Consider the following 9,031-nt stretch of genomic DNA (forward strand, 5'->3'; position numbering starts at 1 on the left):
TAAATGGAGTTAATAACAATAACACCTATTACATCTACCTCTGATGATTGTTTTTAGATATGTAATGAATGGCTGGATGCAGTGGCTCACACCTGTAATTCCAACAATTTGGGAGGCTGAGGTGGGAGGATCACTTGAGTGCAGGAGTAAGACCATCCTGGGCAACACAGACTGCATCTCTACTAAAAATTAAAAAAAAAAATTAGCTCTTCATGGTAGCACACGCTTGTAGTCCCAGCCAGGAGGGAGGTTGAGGCAGGAGGATCACTTATATGTTCACTTTCCTAGCTAGTTGCTGTGAAGGAGAATGCTTTCTTCATGGTCTCATCTGTCATTTCGTGTCCCTCTGAAGAAAACTAGTTTCCACTGTGTAGCAGGCAGGCATGTAACTATCTAAAGCACAGTTCAGTCCTAAAAGGGTCTGGGAGAACAAATTATGTACTAGGTGAAGCAGTGCATTGTGGAAATCACAAAGCAAACAGTACTCCAGAAAGACAAATATCAGAAGCTTCCCCTTCCATTTTTTTTTCTTTTCTTTTTTTTTTTTTTTTGAGACAGGGTCTTGCTCTGTTGCCCAGGCTAGAGTGCAGTGGTGATCACAGCTCACTGCAGCCTTGAGCTCCTGGGCTCAAGCAATTCTCCCACCTCAGCCTCCTGAGTAGTTGGGACTACAGGTATGCACCACCATGCCTGGCTAATTTTTTGAATTTCTGTAGTGATGGGATCTCACTATGTTGCCCAGGCTGGTCTCGAACTCCTGGCCTCAAGCAATTGTCCCACCTCGACCTCCCAAAGTGCTGAGATTACAGGTGTGAGCCACCTCACCTGGGCCCCCTTCTCCATATGCCTCCAGAAACATGTCCCTGGAGAGTAGCCTGCTCCCACACTGTCACTGGATGTCATGGGGTCAAAAAAAATCTCCTGTGATTGTGTACCTCAGACATTTCTGTGTCTTTCATCTTCACCCTGGGACCCTAAAGGCAGAGGGCCCGAGTGTCAGTAACTCTGGGCCTCCCCTAAAGAAAAACGGAGATGGCGGCTCATCTAGGAAGTGGAGGAGCAGGGGGTTCCTGGTTCTCAGGCCACGTGTGATCTCTGCCAACCCAGGGCCTGCCCCAGCCTGCAGGTATTGCTGTGTGGTGGGAACACCCGCTTCCCTTGTGCACAGCCTTCGAGAGGGGATCGTGGCCTCAGCTCCAGGGGTTCCTGGCCAGGGCCAAGCGCTCCTTCTGCAGAGGCCTGCATGCATCTTACCCCTTTGACTTGTATTTCCATGGCTTCACCTCCCCACCTGCCCCCCAGCCCTTCCTGACTGGCCAGCCCCTCAGTAGTCCTCCTCGGCCAGGGAGAGCAGCACGGCCTTGCGTGTGTTCTTGAAAAGGGCTGCCCAGTTCTGCTGCTGCCCCTTCTTCACCCAGGGGCCATAGATTCGGAAAGCGTAGGCATCAATGAGCCGGCACAGAGGCTGGAGGGTGTAGGGGTGGGTCTCGGATGACGATCTCCCGGGTTACCGGGTTCACCCGGTGGTACTGGTAGTAGATCCGCACTGAAGCCAGCACAGTCAGAGCGATCACCTGCAGGGCCAGGCGGAGAAGCTGGGCTGCAGCCCCCGCCCTGCTAGACCCTGCCCCTCCAGCACAGGACTCTCTGGGCTCCTTTGCCACGAAGCCTTGGGTGGCTTCTGCGGGGCCCTCCTAGTGTCCCCCACTTCCCACTTGGCCAGCATCCTCAGGGATGGAGCCAGTGGGCTGACACCTGCCATCTCTGAAGCCATCACAGGGCGGCTGGGAGGGGAGGGGTGGGTACTCTGGAAACCCGCGGGGTATAAGGACCCCTGAGAGAGGAGACGGCTTAGAGGTTTGCACTTGGGGAGCTGGCGACAACTGCTGCAGGGCCTGGGTCAGGAGGCTTCGTACCTTGAACTTCCCCTGGAGGCTGAAGTGCCGCACTTCCTCCACCACGTACTGCTGGAAGAAGGGGTGTGCCAAGGTCTCTTCTGCTGTGCAGCAGCTCTGGGGTTGCACCAACAGGAATCGGGAGGCCTGGAAGGGGAGGAGAGGGTACCTGAGAACGTTAAGGCAGGTCCCCTCCAGCACGTCAGGAGAGGCGGGGCCTCCCTGGGCAAGGGAGCCTGGCATTGCGGCCGAGCCCAGGAGCCAGTCGGCCTCGCCTCTCACCAGGTCCTTCACGGTGTCCGAGTAATCATCCTACTGGGGTGAGCCAAACTGGTAGTTGCCACTCATGATCATCCTCAGCATCAGCATCTGCTTCCGGTGCCAGAAGGGTGGGGAGCCAGCCAGCAGCACGTACATGATGACGCCAGTGCTCCACCTGGAAGTGAGAGGGCCCAGGGCCACTTACCCAGTGCCAGGGGCACCGACCCAGCCCTGCCTGCTTCCTCCCTCGCCCAGCCCAGGCGGGTGATCCTCCTTCCGGCGCACTCACATGTCCCCTCCTTCCGTAGCCAGGATGGTCCTCATTCATGGAGCACTCCATGATCTCAGGGCCAGGTAACGGGGTTCTGCAGACCTCTGCAGGAACAGTCATCATCAGGACAGGTCAGCAGGGCACTCAGAAGAGGAAGTCCAGGCCAGGCGCAGTGGCTCATGTCTATAATCTCAGCACTTTGGGAGGCCGAGGCAGGCAGATCTCCTGAGGCCAGGAGTTAGAGACCAGCCTGGCCAACATGGCAAAACCCCGTATCTACTAAAAATACAGAAATTAGCTGGGTGTGGTGGCACATGCCTGTAGTCCCAGCTACTCAGGAGGCTGAGGTAGGAGAATCGCTGGAACCTGGGAGGCAGAGGTTGCAGTGAGCAGAGGTTGCAGTCAGCCAAGATCGCCCCACCACACTCCAGCCTGGGTGACAGACTGAGACTCTGTCTCAAAAAACAAAACAAAACAAAACAAAAAGTGGAGTCAGCCAAAATACATTTTCAAGTGTAAATATTTTTTTTTGTTAAAAGTTGATGAGATCCTTCTTAATAATATATGCCTCATATTAATGGCAGGTGTTTTTAATATAGTTGCTTCTGATCTCCTGAGCACACCCAGTGTCAGTGACTGCCCTGAAACAGCATACCAAATGTGTGTTTGTGTTTGCCAGTATTCTTCCGGTGAAAGGGTCCAAAACTTTTGCTAGATTTTCAAGGAGTCTATAATTCCCACTGTCCCCTAACACCACAAAAATCTTTTTTAGGCTCTAGAAAAGAAATAATCTAAAAATGATTTTTAATTGCTAAACTTAAGTAACTGAATATGTGTATTTAAGCAACTTAATATTATTCAACAATATAACTGTGATTGTAAATACATTAAATTAGAAATCAGAGAGAATTAAATATCTATTCCTACTTACATAACTCATCTATAAAATGTTTATTTTACTTTATCCTTGGGAAGGAGCAAGTAATTTTGCCACCTAAATTATTATTTAAATAACTCTAGGGGGAAAATAAGAGACTGCAGAGAAAACATGCAATGATGTTTCAAAATCTTCTTTTAGGCCAGGCACAGTGGCTCACACCTGTAATCCCAGCACTTTGGGAGGCCAAGGCAGGCAGATCACAAGATGAGGAGTTCGAAACCAGCCTGGCCAACATAGTGAAACCCTGTCTCTACTAAAAATACAAAAATTAGCTAGGCGTGGTGGTGCATGCCTGTAATCCCAGCTACTTGGTAGGCTGAGGCAGGAGAATTGCTTGAACCCAGGAGGCAGAGGTTGCAGTGAACCAATATCGTGTCACTGAACTCCAGCCTGGGTGACAGAGCAGGACACCATCTCAAAGAAAAAGAAAAAATCTTCTTTTAAATTCAAAATTTAAATATTAAAAATCCCTGTATAGTAAAACTGCTATGTCTTTGGAAAAACAATCCCCCGCCTTACATGCCTTCAACTGTATCATATCTAAAGGAACAAAATTTAGTGATTTAGCACATTTAAAGTAAACCATGCTAAAAGCTTCAATTAAAGGCAAAAGCGTAGCTTTCACAATTAAATTACTAAGGTATGTGCCCTAAATAAAAAAAAATTACAGTAAAATTTGCTAAAGCTAATTTATTTCCCAAATTACTATTGTAATTACACTAAATCACTATGAAAATAAATATGCTGTGCGATTGTCTTGTGAAAGTCTGTTCAAAGTTCTAAACCTGCTAAATGTGTGTACTTTCTAAAAGAAATCTGCAATATTTAACAGCTAAGATACTGTAAGTTTTTTAGCCTTGTGAAAATAATCTGACCAAATATACTCAAATACTGTGAAAAAATGTTCATTCATGCATATTTAAAATGAATTTTTTGAAGTCTCTCACCAGTAAAAATATCTTTCAAATTTTGAATTTTTAAACTAACACTTCACTTCTAATCATCTTTATTAATTTTTAAAAAATCAAAACAAACAATTGTGCTTACAGTATAGAAAATGTAAGGAGATCACTTTTTGTCTTCACATTTACTATTTTTTTCCAAGTAAAACCTTTTATTAAATGGCTGGAAAAACCATTTAAGTTATATCATTGCCTGTCTGCTTTTTAATAGGAAACTCTTACCCACACACATATAGTAGTAAAGCTTACAAACCTACCAGCAAAATTAAAAACCCAGACAAAGTAATGGAAAAAGCCTAGTAAAACAAGAAAAAGAAAATGGCTACAACGTAACCTGAATGTGAAACTAAATCCCCAAAGATTTAGCTCCTTCTAGGGTTGTCTTTCTAAGGTTAAAGTTCTTGCAAGCCACACCCCTTCATGTGACCAATAAGATTAGAGCCGCCACAGAAGGATGGCCTAGTCAGGTTCTACGTTGCTGCATTACACGTGACCCACATTTGGAGTGTAATAAAAGACAATCATGTTTCCTTTAAATTACGGGTGGTGGTCTTTCCTAAAGAACACATTAAACAAGTAGATTTACATATTTTTGCTCCAGTGGTTAGTAGGTCACTATGTGCAAAATTTTCCAAAGGAATTTCACTTAAATAATTTCAAAGATCGGCGGGGTGCAGTGGCTCATGCCTGTAATCCCGGCACTTTGGGAGGCCGAGGCAGGTGGATCACGAGGTCAGGAGATCAAGACCATCCTGGCTAACACAGTGAAACCCCATCTCTACTAAAAATACAAAAAAGTAGCTGGGCGTGGTGGTGGGCACCTGTAGTCCCAGCTGCTCGGGAGGCTGAGGCAGGAGAATGGCATGAACCTGGGAGGTGGAGGTTGCAGTGAGCCAAGATCGCGCCACTGCACTCCAACCTGGGTGACAGAGCAAGACTCAGTCTCAAAAAAAAAAAAAAAATTCAAAGATCAATAAAAATTTCCAAAAATTTTGAGTAATAATGGTTGCCAACATCTTGTTTTGCCAAGTAAGAGTATTAAAACCAAACATAAACAAAACTCCAACTACTATCATTATAATTTCATGAAAGGACACTTGAATAAAGAGTAAAAGATACGACTGAGTAAGTTTAATTTTTTAAAACAACCTGAAATTTTCAGAAAATTGTCTTTATTTCTATTTAGATCAATGAAAACTCTTGTCATGTATCAAGAATTCTGAGGATCTACCTTTGAAACTTGTATTTTTAGTCACTTACTTATAAAGTTTTCCCAAGAAGACTGATGGAGAAGGCTATAAAGAACAGAAAAATAAATTAACATAAAGGAAAGAGAGACTAGGGTTTGCCCCAACTTGGAGCAAGGTGTCTATTGTCATAATTGGTACCAATGATAGACATCAGTTCTGAAAAAGAGTCACCAATCAAATGTGACTTTAAGTAAAGGGTACAAGGAAGATCAAGGAAAAAGGAGGCAGATACAACTTCAAGAAGGATGTCTAGCAAAAAAAAAAAAAAAAAAGAGATGGCCCTTCTCTTATTTCTCTTATTGGGGATCACTTCCTTTAAGAGATCAGCAATCTGGATATGACCAACTCTTCTCCCCTTTCCTTTACAAACCCTGGCTGAATTTTCTTTGATTTCAGAGGTTACCATTTCTGTGGCTTCCAACCACCCAGTAACCTTCATACAGGGCTGCAAGATGTATTCTCTAAGGATACAAGAAGCACTTCGATAGCTCCGTACTTTCTTTGTCAGAAACAGGCAATTACTGGATAGCTGCTAAGAACAGCATCCACTTCTCCAGATCTGACCTTGAGACGAATTACAGCTGACTGGACAAGTTCAGCTAGTCTTCAGATTTAAACCACACAATCTAATTCTTCAGATTTAAACCACACAATCTAATTCTTGTTTTAAGTCCCTCTAAAATAGAATTGTTCTAGGGCTCTTGACATAACAGAAAGGCACATTTTCAGATATCTACACATATATTTTAATTTTAATTTTAATTTTTTTATTATACTTTAAGTTCTAGGGTACATGTGCACAATGTGAAGGTTTGTTACATATGTATACATGTGCCATGCTGGTGTGCTGCACCCATTAACTCGTCATTTAACATGAGATATATCTCCTAATGCTATCCCTCCCCCCTCCTCCCACCCCACAACAGGCCCCGGTGTGTGATGTTCCTCTTCCTGTATCCATGTGTTCTCATTGTTCAATTCCCACCTATGAGTGAGAACATGCGGTGTTTGGTTTTTTATTTCATGTTTCAATAGACTCTACAGTTTGCCCAAAACTACCTCAGAAAATTTAAATATAAGATAAATTGATCTACAGTCATGCATTGCTTAAAAATGGGGATACATTCTGAGAAATTCATTTGTCATTGCGTGAACAACACAGAGTGTACTTACACAACTCTAGATAGTATAACCTACTACACACTTAGGCTCTATGGTATGACATGATAATATTATGGGAATTTGTCGTATATGCAGTCAGTCATTGACTGAAACATCGTTATGTGGCACATGAATGCATTTTACTATTCAATGTCTAACATCTTTAAAAAGTTTGGCTTATATTTTAAAACCAAAGTGTGATTAGCACTTTGTGAAGCATACATTGCCAAAGATCAATTTAACTATGAATTTTCAATAGGTTCACCTTCCATTCCAAAATTCTTGCAACTCTCAACCCTTCCTCACTACCACTGTCAAAGAATGCATTGCTATGGAGAGTCACATGAGGGCAATACAAAAAGAACATTAAAAGAAGCCTAAACTCACACCCGCTTACTTCACTTATTTAAACATTAGTCTTTCTTTTCAGTTATCCATGGATATGTACTGAGCTATGAAGAAAAGCACCTTACATCAGCTAAAGCACCATAAGTTGTTAATGATTTTTAAGGAAAAATTTAACAAAAATATATTTTGAAATTGCTAACGTTTTCAAGACAATGTAAGATACAATCAATAGATAAAACTTCTAAGTGATTTCTTTCAGATTCAGTAGGTGTTATTCAATGAAGTAGTAACAATCTAATTTATCAAATCATATCAAATATCTATTCCAATTACAGCCATTCCCCAGTTGGCTTTATCTTCTAAAATGTTTATTTTCCTACTTATTATTAACATAAAATAAAATATTATGCTAGCTCCTGGGGCAATTTTCTTTTTAGCAATGCAAACATTTCTTTTTTTATTTGCATAGGCAAAGTACGGTCATGATTCCTCTCTTTAAGAGATATATTTCCAGTAGAATTCTACTATTTATGTTTTCACCTGGGATATAGTTTAACTCACGTATCCACGCAGTAGAATTTTGTATATGCAGAAAAAAACTTAGTGATACTGTAAAGTCTACAATTTTTCTCTGAATTATCTTACCTGCATCCAACAGCACTACTTTAAAAAGCCTTATATGGCTGAGCACAGTGGCTCACGCCTGTAATCCCAGCACTTTGGAAGGCCAAGGCAGGCGGATCACGAGGTCAGCAGATCGAGACCATCCTTGCTAACATGGTGAAACCCCGTCTCTACTAAACAAAATACAAAAAATTAGCCAGGCGTGGTGGCAGGCACCTGTATTCCCAGCTACTCGGGAGGCTGAGGCAGGAGAATGGCGTGAACCCGGAGGTGGAGCTTGAAGTGAGCCAAGATCGCACCACTGCACTCCAGCCTGGGCGACAGAGTGAGACTCTGTCTCAAAAAAAAAAGCCTTATATTTGAGACATGGGGACAAATAAACAATTCCTTATATCTACAACATTAACAAACGTTTTAAAAATATATTGGATAAGTACACATATTTAACAAAAAATATGTACCGGTAGTATTTTAACATACAAAATTATCAGTAGCTTTGTGTATGTGTTTCTTTTAGTGAGTTAAAAAGTTCATCGTTAATGAGTTTAAAGTGAATTAGGATTTTATGAACAATATTCACTATGATGGATCCTTACATTTTTGTGCCAAAGTTGCTCAATAAACATTTTGCTCAAAAGAGATAAAAAGCCTTCCTTTTGTTCACGTATTGAGGCTTACCTCAAACAGAATCTTGTATTTTAAATATTTAAGAAGGGACATTTTTCTATTCCATTATAAGGCATGTTAACCACTATGGAAAACACTATAGCTACTTTCAGAACTTGTCTTTCATATTTATATAGTTGATCCGTCAGGATTATTGTCTAATGGTAGATAACACCTAGCTACAAATGCACATTATTTAAAATGGTTTCATAATACAGCTATGCACTGCATAACGACATTTCAGTCAACAAGGGACTGCATATATGATGGTGGCCCCTAGGAACTGAAAAATTCCTACTGCCCGGTAGCATTTTGATGATCTTGACCCTGAGTAGGCCTAGGCTAATGTGTAAGTTTATGTCTTCGTTTTCAACAACAAAAAAGTTTGAAGTGAAAAAAGAAAGAACTTTTAAAATAGAAAAAAGCTTATAGAATAAAGATTATAAAGATAATATTTTTGTACATCTGTTCAATGTGTTTGTGTTTTAAGCTAAGTGTTACTACAAAAGAATCAAAAAGTTTTTTTAAAATTTAAGTTATTATAAAAGTTACAGCAAAATAAGATTATTAAAGACAAATTTAAAAAGTAAATTTAGTATAGCCCAAGTGTACAGTGTTCATAAAGTCCACAGTAGCGTACAGTAATGTCCTAG

The 9,031-nt window shown here is 41.7% G+C and overlaps 1 pseudogene; it reads right to left on the bottom strand.

The window, feature by feature from the left end:
• Positions 1 to 1,324: 1,324 nt before the first annotated feature.
• LOC129041494 (phosphorylase b kinase gamma catalytic chain, skeletal muscle/heart isoform-like) lies at positions 1,325 to 2,547 on the bottom strand (annotated as a pseudogene).
• Between the last annotated feature and the right edge of the window lie 6,484 nt (positions 2,548 to 9,031).

This window comes from Pongo pygmaeus, chromosome 6, assembly GCF_028885625.2.
Source record: "Pongo pygmaeus isolate AG05252 chromosome 6, NHGRI_mPonPyg2-v2.0_pri, whole genome shotgun sequence".
Classification (NCBI taxonomy): domain Eukaryota; kingdom Metazoa; phylum Chordata; class Mammalia; order Primates; family Hominidae; genus Pongo; species Pongo pygmaeus.